Source organism: Poeciliopsis prolifica, unplaced genomic scaffold (assembly GCF_027474105.1).
Source record: "Poeciliopsis prolifica strain line A6 unplaced genomic scaffold, Auburn_PproV2 SCAFFOLD001, whole genome shotgun sequence".
Taxonomy (NCBI): domain Eukaryota; kingdom Metazoa; phylum Chordata; class Actinopteri; order Cyprinodontiformes; family Poeciliidae; genus Poeciliopsis; species Poeciliopsis prolifica.
In genome coordinates, this window is record NW_026562376.1 from 25,395,369 (window position 1) to 25,410,933 (window position 15,565).

Genomic DNA, 15,565 nt, shown 5'->3' on the forward strand with positions numbered 1-15,565 from the left:
CGAATAAATATTAATGTATGTTGATTAATGAATGTATGTATTTGAAAACATTCATTGGGAGGTTTTGTTTCTATTCTTAAAGGTAGATGTTACAAAGATCAGAACAATGACCATATGTTAGTGGGTCCCTTGCTTACTGCCACTCCTGACCCGTTTATTGTTGAAGCTCCTCATACTGCAACTAAAGAGCTGAGCTCAGCTCTGATCGACCTAAATGCTGGACAAATATTGCGTCAAATGTTGGCAATTGGACTTGCGCCTCCCCTTCATGACACCAGGCCCGGGTGGAACCATTTCCACAGAGCTGTGGAAAGTGTTGTGTGATTGGTCAGAAATTTGTCGCTGTATTTTAATACTGAAATGTTCTTGGACAGAAACGTCGACGTGTCTCCTGAACTGGTCCACTATCCAGTTTTTGTGGCTGCAGACGACATGTATGCCTTTGAGGAGTGTTTGTCTGACACGGTGAGGAATTTGTACGGTTCTTTACCAAATAGCTGCAAAGACAACAGTTAGTTTAAGTTCTTATTAATTACAGAGCTGCAAAACAATGAATTTCAATCATCAATTCAGTGACACTGTTTAAACGCAAAGGACTGAATGGATGTTACATTTCCTGTGCCGTTCCTTCAAACGCCAAATCATTAGCTATTTGACCAAAATCGAACTGCTTGTTTCTGTTGAAATACATTTTTAACCACTGATGTATGTCACTGCTCAGCCAGCTGTTTGATTCAGAAGAAAATGTCCTTCATTTAACCAGGTCACCTATTTTTATTCATTTCTTGCTCTACTGTCCCGCTCTCATGCTTTTGGTTTCTTTTTATAGCGTCCTCCATGTTTATTGAGGATGTACACTGAAGTAAAATACAAAGGGAGTTTAAATAATACCCAAAGCTCACTGGACTGACTTTGGCCTGTTTCCATAACAACCACTTTATAATATCTTAATGCCTACCAATTGATTGTAAGGCATATTAGAGAAAGGTCAAAGGAATTTGCTAAACATGACTGAGACTCTGAATTGGTTAGATGAGAATAAAATGATCTTTTTGACGACAAACATGCTTCACCAGACACAAAATCAACTTTCTCCAATGGCGATTTCAGTCCATACATTTCAAAAGAAAAACCTATTGAGGAAGGAGGAGAGCATGAGAGGACACAGGACTCAGGAGAACTGTCCCTGCTGCAGAGGGACTTTTGTAGCTGACAAAAAAATAAATAAAGCATGCCTTTATTTCTTATATTCAACGTAGAGCCTTTAAAACCTCAAAATAAAATCTGAATAGTTTTCTAGAAAACTCTGGTGCTGAGTCTTAAGTTTAAGTTAAGATACTTCTCAGATAGTCAGTTTCTACATATTTATAGATTTTCAGCCTGAAAAACAAAACAAAACAAAAACATTAAGTTTAAAGAAATATTTGATTCAGCTGTGTTGAACCAGGAAGAAAATGAGAACATTCAGGAAACCGGCTCTCACAAATAACATTACATCTCCAGAAATTATAATATTTCTGGAGAAAATATTCCAATTCCCTGCAAAGAATGATCAAAGATCCTTTTCTCAGTATTCCAGTCTTACTAGAGTAGTGAAAAGTGCAAGGCCACCAATGACTAGTGGCAAACAAAAATAAAATCTCCCAAGAAACATAAGATTCCTTCTTTCATTGTGAAGGTTAGTCCAAAATAGCTGCTATTATTTATTCCTACGTTATCAAGGTCTTAAATTGAAATTTTGGTGACCTTCAACAAATCCCTTTCTAGTCACTTTCATTAGTTAAAGCCTCACCCAGCGAATGTATGTCGTGTTTAAATCCACGGCCAGATTTTCCTTCAGCTCTTCAGCAGCTGTGACACTGACACACTGTGACAGTGAGCAGACGGCCGCAAGACGCTAAGAGTCGCCGGTGGTCGGAGCCAACTGCTGATTATCACCATCACCGCCCTGCAACCTGCACCACCAACTGTCACCGCACTCCTCCACATCCCATAAGATAGAGCGACAGCAGGACTCGCGAAAAATATGTTCCGCAAGCATTCCAGGAGAGACACTGGAAATATTTACTGAGCTCTCGTCAGCTTCATGTTGAACATTTGAAATAAAAAACGTCTATGTGCGACTACATCTAGTCTATCAATAGCTGCGCTTTCACTACTAATGGTCGCAAATCTTGGTCTAGATGGTGCTAATGTCAGAACTTAACAATTGCAGCGTTTCTATTGAAGCAAATACATTTTTGTACTTTCAATTTGCTCAATTTTAAGGCTAATGGAGACGCAGCTAGAGACATCACAGGAGCTAATCAAAGTAGGTCTTGTTAGTGCATCCCACCCACCTCAGCCCCCATTCTCTGACCTTCTCGACCTTCCTTATTTCCATCTGCCCAACCCCCCCACTTTCCGTCTGTCTGTAGCCTTGGTCGACATTTCCTGGCTTCTACAATCCAATCAGCCCTGCATAGGGCCAGGTGCCAATGGGTCTCGTGCCTGGCTGCACAGCCTTAGTTGCACTAATGCCGCTTAAGCACAAAGCTCTTGAGATGCGGAAGGCTGAGTGCTGACAGTATCTTCCACTGAAGATCAGAAGTTTCCATCACACAGACAGATGCCTACAACACGTCAGGATGGATTGGAGAAATGTTGTGGGGGTTTATGTCCCCCGCAACTTAGAGTAAACTTATAAGTTTATAAGTTTTATAAGTTTAAGAGTTTAGATGGACATTCACATCTAATTGTTTATTTGTATTTGGAAAATTCAGTGGTTACCTTTAAAAAAAAAATAAAATTCAAGAGTGCTGTCTATTTTGAAACCAACAGTGACCAGTAGGTGGAATTGGATGGAGTAAATGATGCAGGTCTCAGAGAACTTGGTGTTGGCCCGTTTGACTCATGGGTTCTGGGCTCTGTGTACTTTTTCCATGATCCTGTTTACTAGTAATTGTTTCTATGGTAATCTCTGCAGAAATGCATTTTCACCGGGTGTTTACTAAATGCTGCTGCCACTAGTCTGGAGGAGCTGTGTGAGGCAGACATTGAGGCATCCCAGAGATTCAAGGATTTTCAAAAGATGCAATCATAAATCAAAGCAACACTAAGGCTACGCTTTTGATGAAGGAACAACACATGACATAAATCCCACAAAAAATAGATTTTGCATAACACCACCCCTTTAAGATGGAGCGGCTGGGTTACAGTACTCACTTACTGCAGCAGCAATTGGAAGAAAAAGTGACCTCGATCGTGTTTATTAGAAGCAAAAGGAATGATCTGATCATTTTGTCTTTTATGTTTTTGCCTTCCAAAAACAGCCTATTGCTAACTTGACTAGCTGTTATCATCTCATGACTTTTATGTGAACCACCTGTTGCGCAACGTCCATTGAAAATACTGAGTTTGTAGTGTATTATGTGAAAAATTGACTTCCTGCCTTCGTGGCGCCTGAGTATGACTTAGCCAAAACAAAAGCCTTCCTTCCCATTTCCCATCCTTTCTGTGCAGGAAGCCTGGCGACAGCGTCTTGGGACTGCAACCTGTTTAGCCAATAAGTCCTCCACTACATCAAAGGCAAGAATAACACCTGGTTTATGCTAAAGTTTCCTCGACTCATCCCTTCTTGACTCTTCAGTTTACAGATCAGGAGCCTTATTAATCTGCTACTTTTTTTAAGTTGGAGCTCCGTTTCACATTGTGAATTGCTACTCATTTTAACATATTGCTGAAGTATTTTTTTTTTTTTTTTTTTTTGCAATATTCTAATTTCTGGTATGTACTGGTTGTTGTAGGAACTGCAAACATTTTAAAACACAAACATATCTGCACTACTTTGTACTTTGTGAGAAGACCAAAGTAACATGGAAAACAGATATTTTGTTGGCCACATGGATTAGTGAATAGCAGAGGGAGAAAATAGCTGCCTTAAAACTCAGAAATGAAGAACTGAAATCCAGTCCAGGGATTCCCCTCCTTTACACACGGTATCGATTGATACCCGAGTGGATAGAAACCGTTTTCTCTATCAGTCGCTGATTTCTTTCATGTGGAGAACAAAGGGCTCCTGTTGGGTTACACAGGTCACGATTGATGATGCGTAAAATGGAGGAAAACAGGAGTGGACAGATAGTCGGCTTCACGTGGGAAGTTTTGCTTTTCCATAATACTACAAAAATGTTGACATCTGAAAAAGCTGATGAACAGAGACAGAAAAAAACTGAACTTGGATGTTCTTATAATGCTCTTAATAAAAATCCGGCCTCGTGTGGAAAAGGATTAGGGCCGTTGAAATAGCAACAAAAAAGCAGAAAAAAAACTTTTTTTTCAGAATTCTCACTTTTGATCTCAAAGAGTTGAAGTCAGAATTCTGAGAGAAAAAAAATCAGATTTCTGTGATTTAAGTCAGAATTTATTTCTTTCAGTGGCCCTAATCCTGTTCCAGATTCACCTTATGAGTTAAAAAAAAAAATCCCATAATATATCTTTCCAGGAAGCTCATTGCACAGCGTGGACTGACCCTGACTCTGCTCTTGCTGTCACTTGTCTGTCACCTTATCGTCCGTCTCCCTTCCCTCCTTTTCAGCTGTCTGGGGAGCAGGCTTGCTGACAGATGAGGCTCGAACATTTGGAAGTAGCAGCAGGGAAAGTGAAAGGAGTGCGAGGAAGATGTGAAGACGTACACCTCGAGGGAAGAAAGGCAACAATGGAAAGAACTCTTGCAAAACAGAAAAGTTTTTTTGTGACGTTTCAGACTAAGAAAGATGTTCAGACTGTTGATTAAGGTCTATGAAATCAAAAATCATGGCTTAAAGGCTGCACATTTCTAAAAACAAGAAAACTCAAGATATTTTTAGATCTTAATTCATCAACATACTGATTTACTAAAAGAACTTTCTCTGGAAGGAGTTTTGAAAAGTCAAACAAAAGCCTATCAGCAGAGTGAGACCTAACAGGTGTCTCGAAGATTCACTTAATTACACTTTAAGAGGATGATGGGATAAAAGACGGAGAAAGAGATGAAGGGTCAGGGTCAGGACATCAGGAGGTCCTGCTGTAGTAGGAAGTGGGCTTCACTATGGGCGACTTGATGGAGCTGACACCAAAAACACTAAACAAAAACTGAAAGTTCCCGTATGGTGCAGTAACCACTCAGAAGAATTGCCCTCCGAGGACAACAACAATGATGATGCATTTTTACTTGACCTCATAAGGGGAGGTAGGAGTACAAAGCAAAAGTTATTAAAGGTGCAGCCACCAAACTACAGTCAGAGATGTGATTTATCAATACTGAGATGCCATGGCTGAAGATATCTCAACCAACATTGTCCACAAAATGGCCTCCCATCTGTCCGACCTTCAGATGGAGCTTCTCACAATGGATGGTTTTAATGGCCGCTGAATAAATGTGAGCGTTTAAATATCTGAACTCACTGGGAAGAGAAGTTAGATTCAACAGTCCAGTTTGACATCTTTGGTGAATCAAGTCCTTTGAGTAGTTTATCCTATTACACTATGACATCTTTGACACACTGATATTGTTGTCTTTCTTTACATCTTAAAGACCAACAACACGGTTGATCAAGCTGCAACATACCCAAGGGTTTAGAGTTAATGTCCGTCTCATTGGTGGGGTTCCTCTACATCACTTGTTCCCAAACCTGGTCCCCAGGTCAAGTGCCCCAGTCCGGCATGTTTAAGGCGTCTCCTTGCTTCCAAACATCCGACTTAAATGGAGGGGAGATTAACAGGCTTCTGTGGCATTTGGTGGCTGCAGAGGAGATCAAGCAATAATTTGAACCAGGTGTTTTGGAGCAGAGACACATTTGAATCATGTACGGCAGGACCGCTGGAGGACCGCTGCTCTACATGATGAAACTACCAACGAAATCAAGAAGAACAAAAGGAGCAACCAACGGCTGAAAACGCCACAGGATACAATGGTTCTGCAATGTCACCGCAAGTTTTGTGTCAGTAGTGACCTGCGCACTGGAGGGTCCAATGCACCAAACATTAAATATCAGCAAAAATGTACATGTCTTGATCGAAATCAAGCAAAGCAAACGACTTTTGATAGTGGATGGAAAAATATCACAGGCAGGATCCGATGTCCTGCCAATATGATTTAGTCTTGTCCTCATTGGGTTTTGGTTGAGACGCTGTCCATCTCATTCACTTCCAATCTGTGCTGAACATCACACATGAGACAAGTGTGACTGAAGTCAGATCTTTACATTTTCTTCGGCCCATAGCCGTACTTGAAGAAAGCAACTGGCTTACAGGTACGTTTGCTGTGTGAGAAGGCACAGCCTGTTACAACAAGCCATGTGTGACGTCCTGGCATCTTACTAGTCCGGCTGTGACAACAGGCTTACACGAAAAACTATTAACCAGAAGCTCCTGAGGTTTGGTGCCAAACACATGACTGTACGCACACATGGAGAGAGACGGAGCCAATGACTCAGTGACTCATTTCTTAGAGGGAGTCGCGTTCTCTCTGGATCAGCCGGGGATCCTGTCAAGGCACCTGGCTGGAGTGTGAGAGGGTTTACACCGGACATCAAGCAAGAAACCAACTGAGACTACGAAAGTAGTTAGAACCTCAGCCAGCCTGGAAGTGGTGGTTTTAAAGTTGTTGAAATCAAACAGAAATTTTTCCATGAACCCTGAGTTCAAGCTGATAAGCATGTTTACGTGACTCTGTAAGCCTCTTAGTCAAACCATCTTAACGAAAGTATTCCCAGATCTGTGAATCACTTGTTCCATGTGATTCTTCTCATCCTCCATTCAGTATGTACAGTAATGGCCACACTGGCACAAAGCCCTGGTATATGTGAGGACTCTTTCTATAAAGAAGGGAAATTATCCTAGAAAAAGTAAACAATAGATTTTTAATTAAATTAACAGTGGAATATTACTGGCACTCCTGCTTTCAATGCTTTGCATACTTTCTCCTACCAATAAGACAACTCTTATCCTCTCTTTAATATGATACAATGCTAAACCAAATTTTATGTTCTTAAATATTCTCCATTCTTTTCAGCTCACACCACAGGTATTCTACCGAGTGTAACTCTGTGGATTGAGTCGGGCATGGACGAAGTTGATTTTGTGTCTGGTGAACCATTTCTGAGTTGATTCAGCCACATTGCACAGTTGAGCAACCCAGTGGCCCAATTTCATCAGAATTGTATTTACATTCTGAGAGAACTCGCAAAGCTCTGCACTCTATAAACTTTGGATGAGAAAACTCACTCACTGCATCTCACATCGTCCACCATATTTCAAAATGGGAAGGAGAAGATGCGGTTTTCATAAACATAAGACATTTTTAATGCGACTTTACCAAGAGTGCTACTAAATGTGGTGGGCACTGTAAATACATATTTTTTAGGAAAATGACAAATCTTTGGCAAAAGTTTTTATCAACAGAACATAGCTGATGGTATAATTGAAATTTCTTGAGTTGGGAGTTCAAACACATCATTGTTTTTATTCAGCATGCTTGTTGACATTTAATGAGATTTTAATATTTGTTCTATTCATTTCTAATTTTGATAATAAAGCACCGTTTCTTTGTGGAAAAAAAATCATTTATTGATAAAATAATGTCACATTGGAAAGAACAGTTATGTCTACAGGTCCAACATAATGATAAACTGTTTGGCTCACATATTCAGAAGCTGGTGCACTATTACACCCCGGTGTCGTAGTAGCTGCTGAGTCTTTATTTGCCAAGCTAAAGGCTTCTTCTGGTACCGGTGTTCTGATGGAGGGTTTGTATTGATTTTCACAACAGTCTTTTTTTCTTTTTCTTTTTTTTGAAATTGGACATTTTGAGATTTATGAAAATACTGTAGTACAGAGACACTATCAAATACCAAAGTTTTGACAAATGTTTGGATGCAGTTTGGAAACCAAATAAATTTATGTCAGACGTTGATACGCTAAATATTAACTCACAAAAGGAAGGATAAGCAGCCAGGAAGGATGGGTGACCCTTGACTGACATGGGCCACTAACAGTCCAGGATGTCAGGAAGTCCATTGCTTCCTCAACTAAAGAACAGAGATGACCTGCCAAAATGTTCCACTGAAAAAGGAACCGGATGTAAGGTCTGTAAGCAAAGTCCCACAGGAAGCAGAGAACTGTCAGTGGTGTCAGTGTGTGTGTGTGTGCATGCATGTGTGTATGTGTGTGTGTGTGTGGGTGGGTGGGTGGGTGGGTGTGTGTGTGTGTGTGGGTGTGTGTGTGTGTGTGTGTGGGTGGGTGGGTGGCTGTGGGTGTGTGTGTGTGTGGGTGGCTGTGGGTGTGTGTGTGTGTGTGTGTGTGTGTGTGTGTGTGTGTGTGTGTGTGTGTGTGTGTGTGTGTGTGTGTGTGTGTGGTGTCCACACTTGTTTCAGCTTTTCAGCATATGGACAACAGATCAGCTCTTATGGGTAAATGCCAATCAGCAAACAGGCTTCTGCAACGCTGACCATGAAACTTTCAGAGTGCTTCCTGTTTGTACTAAAGCCTTTAAATAACCTGTCATGCCTTGTTAATACATTTATTGAACCTCCAGTCCTGAGAACAAAGAATAGTTCACAGTTACACAGACAGAAGAAACTTTTTCCCCCCCCAAACCATTTATGTTTGCTGGGATTTTGATTTTGCACTTCTACCTGTACTTTTGAGATTTTATTCGCTACGTCTATGTCAGATGATGCCCAAATGATCGTTGTTACCATAACATCAATAAACACGAATGATTAATTGAGTTATAGATTGATACACCAAGGAAACGGGACAGTATGGGTTAAACATTTGTCAACAGTAGGATAACAAAAACAGTAAAGTAGAAATTGAAAAAAGTAATTTTCCCCCCTCTTTACATACATGTATTCAAATTAAAAGTCTGTATTTTGCTCTTTTGTGGTTTTCTAATGGGGGAGCTCAGAAATATAGAGGGTTGTCTTCACCAGACTCTGCTGCACAACATGGAGGCTTGCTTGAAGAAAAACCTTTTCAGGTCAGATGAGAAAAGGTTGAACATGTGGTCAGAGGCCTTGGGTACATGCATGTCTGTTTCCTGTGAACAGGAGAGAGGAACAGGAAGGATTAAACAAAAACAGTGAGACAAAAAAAAACAGCCCAGAGATCAAACGAAAACAAACATACTATGCAGTTGAACGGATGTCCCTTTCAGTCCACGCGTTGAGGGAGTCTATCTTTCTTCCCCTTTTTCACTTATGCTGATCCACTCCGCCTCCCCTTCCACCAGAGATAAGCTTTCAATGGACTAAGCCCTGAAAAAACAGGCCATGAGTGTTTACACTGACACCAGTCTGCAAAAGTCTGTTGTTGTAAAATGCTGCTGCTGCTGCTCCTGACCGTATGCCTCATGTGCTTCTTTTATTCTGTGACCCAGACTTGCTTTCATTGTTCGTCCTGGTAAAGCAGTGTTTCGCGCACGGTGAACAAATACATGCAAAGTTGCAGGGTTGAAGGTTTAACTAGGATTCAAAGTGTTATTGAAGATTAGAATTCAGTCTGTGTCTGAAGAACTTACTACACTTTCCATCTAATCTGCACACAGAAACACATCAAACAGTGTTTTGTGTACAGTATTATAGCTATTAAATAAAGAATAAACATGCTTGGAACATGAACAAAATATTTTTAATGCTGTGTTAAAAAAATCTAGATAAAAATACATGAAATATATTCATATGATATTGCTTATATGCAACATGTTCATATATGAGGAACATTAATGAAGCACAGAAGTTTTTTTTCCCTTTATTTCGTTTTATTTTTTCAATGTTTCCACACAAAATAAGACGCAAGTGATTGTTCACTTCTGCACCATCTGGCGGTAATTTCTTGTCCAAACATTATCCAACATTGCGCTACACTTTCCATCTAATCTGCGTTCAGTCTCTCCTGTAGTGGAGACCTGAGGTCACTGAGCTCCTGGCTGGGGGAACTTGGAGTTTCCACTTCACCACAGTCTGTCCTGACGCCCCCTCATAGGTGTCATCATCCCAGAATGCCACCTCCTCTGCTGCCAGTACTCTCTGCCTTCCTCCATCAGCTGTGAACACAGAACAGACAATCATTATGAGCTGCAGGCATCTTTGTTGTCATAATGAAACTACAGTGAAATTTTGTGGCAACTCCCAGCTTAATTAGTGGGACCAACTCTAAAAAAATCATCCTATTACTACATTCTTAGAGAAAATAAAACAACTTTAAAGAAAAACAAGAACAGAAAACACTCAGAAAAATTGGAAGAAAAAAAAAGAAAAGCACTCAAAAATCCTCAGAAGAAAAATACATGCATAGAATGTAGCATATGATGTGTAGTTTGTGCCGAAGCAGGTTATGAAGTGGAAACATAACATGCCATTGATTTTATTGATTGACATCCAAGTTTTTATTATTTCCAAGGGAACCAATAGGAATTATTAAAATTAATGATTAAAAAATGTGTGAGGCAAAGAGTATGACAACCTTTTTCATTTATAGCTTTTGTGTCCAAGTTAGCGACAGGATTCGGCTCCATCATCACACACAGAAACACATATGTGCCACCATGATACTTGAATCAATCAAGGAATCATGACATCACTAAATTCAATAAATTTTACCTGCTTCTTTCTTTTCCAACATCTGGATGACATCCTGGACACAGGATGTCGTCCACATCCTGCATGGATGACATCGCATACTGTGAAGTGTTGAACTCTTAGTGCATCAGTCAACCAGCCATTGAGCAATCATAATGCATTGGCTGGTTGAGTGAACATAATCCAGACCGGCTTCATCCTCCCATTCTCTTATTGAAGATCATGTCCGCCATGTTGTCGATCTCTTCTGCTCACCACACTCTGCCTGATAACAAAAGAAATAGAATAATAACCGGAATCTCAGTTTTGCTTACAAATATGTGAATGTTCACCACTAAGTGTTAAATCATAACTCACTGACTTTCACTTCGTCCTCATGGACTCCGGAAGCGCCTCGGTCTGAGGCCAGAGGTCAGAGGTCTGAGGTCAGAGGCCTCAGACCTCTGTTCAGCCTGGGCCATTTGAAAAAAAAATAATAAAAGAAGACGCGAGTATTATCAACAGTTCAGAACATCAGATGTAATGATGATAATAATAAAAAAAACACAACAAAAAATATCACCCTACAATTGTTCTGGCATTATGAAAACGAGAGACCGCTTTCTGTAAGAAACTAATTATGATTGGGCTGCACATGGAGGGTCGCTATTTATATAAAAGCTTTATTTCCGTGAGTTCAGCCTTGTTGGAGCACTGTGATGTCATCTGTTGTTTTCCTCCGGGACATGGCTTTAATATCAATACAATACTGAAAAAGTAACTCCGTAAAATAATACTTTTTCCACCATTTCACCCGAAGCACGGACATTTTCGTTCACGATGGCTTGAGCGCCAGTGCACATCTTCTGGAGTTTAATGGCGGTTACCAACCAACTATAAAAGCGCATTACTGCCACCAACTGGACTGGAGTGTGAAATGGAAATTGCTGGAAAAAAGTTGCAGATTTGTTTATCAAAAATTATTTGACAATATATTTTATTTTTATTATAATCAATTGCTCAAATGTTTTTAATTGTGTAGATGTTTATTTACTCAATTCTACTTTGAGCTGTCTCATTTTTAGTTTATACAGAATAGTGATGACGTTTCACTGCCAGTTTCACTGTTGTGCCTTTGTGCAACGACAATAAAATAAATCTAAGTCTAAGAATTCAGATTTTTGCTTCCTGGCCATTGAACATGTTGTGAAATGTGTTAGCATTTCTGACTGTTTATATTCCTTTTAACTCTGGCCACATTCTCTTCAGACAATGATTGGTGATGTCACAGAGTCTATGACATCACTAAATCATCCTTATGTACAGTACAATTCTAGCACAGAACTCAGAGGCAAGTCTTTTTTGTGAGTGACAGACGTGTAGTTATTATTGGTAGCAAGCTCGAAATGGAGACGATGCCTAAGAAGTGGACGTCCTTTCGGGACATATGCAAAAATCAATTCCAAAAGATTCGTCCCACGAGGAATCCTGAGTATTTGAAAAGGGACTTTCTCAACGACCTTCTGTGGCAGGTGATCGAGAAAGTCGCGGATGAACCAACCGTGTCCCTCGTCAGAGAAACCTTTGAGAACGCCCAGGGTGAGCTCTTATGCCAAATTATGGCAGAAACTGGGAAGTTGGATCTGGACATTCTGCCAGGAATGTCAGAAGACCTAAGTGAAAGAATCTTTCAGAGCATCGCCAGTGATTCTTTCCACCTTGCAAGAGAATTGCATTTGTTTGCAATCCTTTCCAATCCAGGGTCATATCCAAGGATAGTGCAAGAATTCAAGCATCACCTGGAGAATCCCATTCCTCAAGAATCCACCAACATGAAGAACCTATCATCTGTAAGAACAAAGCTTAAAGACACTTTGTTTGATGCAGAAGGCTTGTATGCAGAAGAGAACTGCTTGAGTAAGGATTGTTTGAAGTCTACTTATCCTAATGCGAAAAGATTGGCGGGAAAGGAAAGAATGAGACATGGAACAGATGAACGGAGAAAAATGATAAATCAAATTCTTTGGAAACTGATTCGTAAGGCTAGTCAAAGATCTACCACATATTATCTACGGAAGGACATTATCCCCGTCTACGAGAGGCTTTCTGGAGTTCTGTGGGAAGAACTGAAGGATCTAGATTTTATCATTTTCCCAGAGATGGACAGAAAAGTTGGCTCAGACATCTTCCAACTTCTAAGTGGAAACGAGGACGTTGTAAGAGATAGGCTTTTCCATCTCATGAAAATGAACCACCCAATTGTTGACTACAAACTTGTAGCTTGTTTCAAAAGAACTTTGACACATCCCAGAAAAGTTAATCTCCCAAAAAACTATCTGAGAAGTGCTCTGAAAAGCACCCGCAAAAATGTCAATTCTGCTATGTTCTGTCATAAACAAGTTCATTCAGACTTGGGAAGCACCACCAACGGTGAAAGCAAGGACAAAGGTGAAGCCCCTGCAGATGTGGTCCCTGGTGGTCTTGTTTTGGAAGATCTTGAACCAGTGCATTCTGAAAACCAGAACACGATTGAATCTCCTGTAAGTTACGATAGAAGCAGACGCTTTGAGGATTCCCCAGAGCCTCAAAACGTAGGCATACCAACAGTGGAGTGTGAAAACCAAACACTAGTAGAAAGTGTCGTCTCTGGGACTGTGTGCAGAATGTATCCTGCCCTTGCGTCGTCAATGAGCAAGTATCGTCCCATTTTCATACAGGTGCGTCCGTATAAGCCTGTTTTGGAAGATCCTGAACAAGAAACCCACGAAAGTCAACAGAACACAAAACAAGACGCTACAAATGTGAACCTTGGTGATCTTGCTTCAGAAGACCTTGAATTCGTCAACTCTGAAGGCCAGTACATAAATGGAGACTCTATGTATGTGAATGAAGGTGATCTTGTTTTGGAAGATCTTGATTCACTCAATTCTGAAGGCCAGTACATAAATGAAGACTCTATGTATGTGAACGAAGGTGATCTTGTTTTGGAGGACCTTGAATCAGTCAACTCAGATGGCCAGGACAGAAATGAAGGCACTCTACATGTGAATCTTGCTGATCTTGTTGTGGAAGACCTGGAATGATGGGGAAGCATACCATTCTAATTCTCTGAAGGTTTTATTTTATGATGATAAATGCCGCTGCTGGCAAGGGATGTTGTCTGAACGTTCTTTGCTAGCAAGGACCAAAATTACAAACAAATGATTAATCTAAATTCTTCAAAAATCAAGAATTATTAGATTTCTTTTTAAAAAGTATGGCTGCTTAATGGGGTCTCTCTGCATTAAGTGTGCAATTTATCCCCTGTGCATGTGTGGGTTACCTCCAGGTGCTCTGGCTTCCCCCACTTGGTCCAAAAATCACAAAAATGATCTTGTTTTGGAGGACCTGAAACAACAAGGAACTGCATAATCCTAATCCTCTCAATGTTTTATGGTGTTTCATTTCAGGATTACATTCAAGGGACGTTGTCTGAAAGTTCCTTGCTATTTGGGTCCAAAATCACAAAAGTGAGTTCAATTGATGACTCTAAGTGGATGGAATAAGAGCTGCATGGTGGGACCTTCGTGAAATACGTCTGCATCTTGTCCCCCCTGTGCATGTGTTGGTTCCATGCTCTGTGTTGCCCCATAACCCAGCAAGCAGATGATGTTCAATGAACAAATAATGTTCAGTGAACATTACCTCAAAGTCAAATGTTCAGAGTTCATGAATGAACGTTTACCAAATGTTGATTGAACATTTGGTCACTATAGAAAAACATGCTTTTGCTGTGGTTATATTTAATCAATTTCTTTTCTCATAAACCATTACGACTGTTATTACTTTTCACATTATTACTATCTTATTAAGAGATTCAACAACGATTGTAACCCGCAGTTAGTAAAGGACTTTTATTTTTGCGAGCCCACTTCCTGTGTCAAGATAACAGCTAATAGTTTAGTAATTGCAGTAATTGACCGGTGAATTAAGAGCTTAGCTTTCTGGCTCCGCTCTCTCTTCACCACGACGGACCAGTACAGCGCCTGCTTCACGGCAGATGCTGTTCCCATCCGCCTGTCGATCTCCCGCTCCCTTCTTCCCTCATTCGTGAACAAGATCCCAAGATACTTGAACTCCTTCACTTGAGGCAGGACATCCCCCCAACCTGGAGAAGGCACTCTACCGTTTTCCGGCTCAAGACCATGGCCTTGGATTTGGAGGCACTGATCCTCATCCCGGCCGCTTCACACCCGGGTGCGAACCGCTTCACACTCGGGTGCGAACCGTTCCAGCGAGGGTTGCAGATCACATACTGATGGAGCCAACAGGACCACACCATCTGCAAAAAGCAGAGATGCAACCCTGAGGCCACCAAAACGGATTCCCTCAACATCCTGGCTGCGTCTAGAAATTCTGTCCATGAAAGTAATGAACAGAATCGGTGACAAAGGACAGCCCTGGCACAGTCCAACTCTCACTCTAAACGAGCCCGACTTACTGCCGGCAATGCAGACCAGACTCTGACACCAGTCATACAAGGACCTGACAGCCCGTATCAAAGGGCCCGGTACCCCATACTCCCGGAGAACCCCCCAGAAGGCTCCCTGAGGGACACGGTCGAACGCCTTCTCCAAGTCCACAAAGCACATGTAGACCAGTTGGCCGAACTCCCATGCACCTTCCAGGACCCTCCTGAAGGTGTAGAGCTGTTCCAGTGTTCCATTACTATGACGAAAACCAAACTGCTCTTCCTGAATCTGAGGTTCAACTATGTTAGGGTTAACACCTGTTAAACATACATTAACAAAGACAGAAAAGACAAAAGAGTTAGATTCTTTTTCACTCGCGAGGAGAACGGACAGAGATGTGCTTCAGTTACAATCTCCTACCGCTCTGAAGCACATTTTGTCTGCTCCTCTATTTTATTGTTTCTAGGATCCCTAATCACAAGGACGCTGTAGCTCTAAAGGGAGGGGGCAAACAGCTACAGCGTCAAATGTTAT

The 15,565-nt window shown here is 41.0% G+C and overlaps 1 long non-coding RNA gene across 2 annotated transcripts; it reads right to left on the minus strand.

Moving 5' to 3' along the window:
* Positions 1-9,771: 9,771 nt before the first annotated feature.
* Positions 9,772-15,277, minus strand: LOC129358106 (uncharacterized). Of its 2 annotated transcripts, none has more exons than XR_008605772.1 (3): positions 10,963-15,277; positions 10,623-10,866; positions 9,772-10,066 (listed from the first exon to the last, which is right to left on the minus strand). It is a non-coding gene; the product is annotated as an uncharacterized LOC129358106 (long non-coding RNA). The 2 variants fall into 2 exon arrangements; XR_008605769.1 differs by having other exon boundaries at positions 10,959-15,277.
* Between the last annotated feature and the right edge of the window lie 288 nt (positions 15,278-15,565).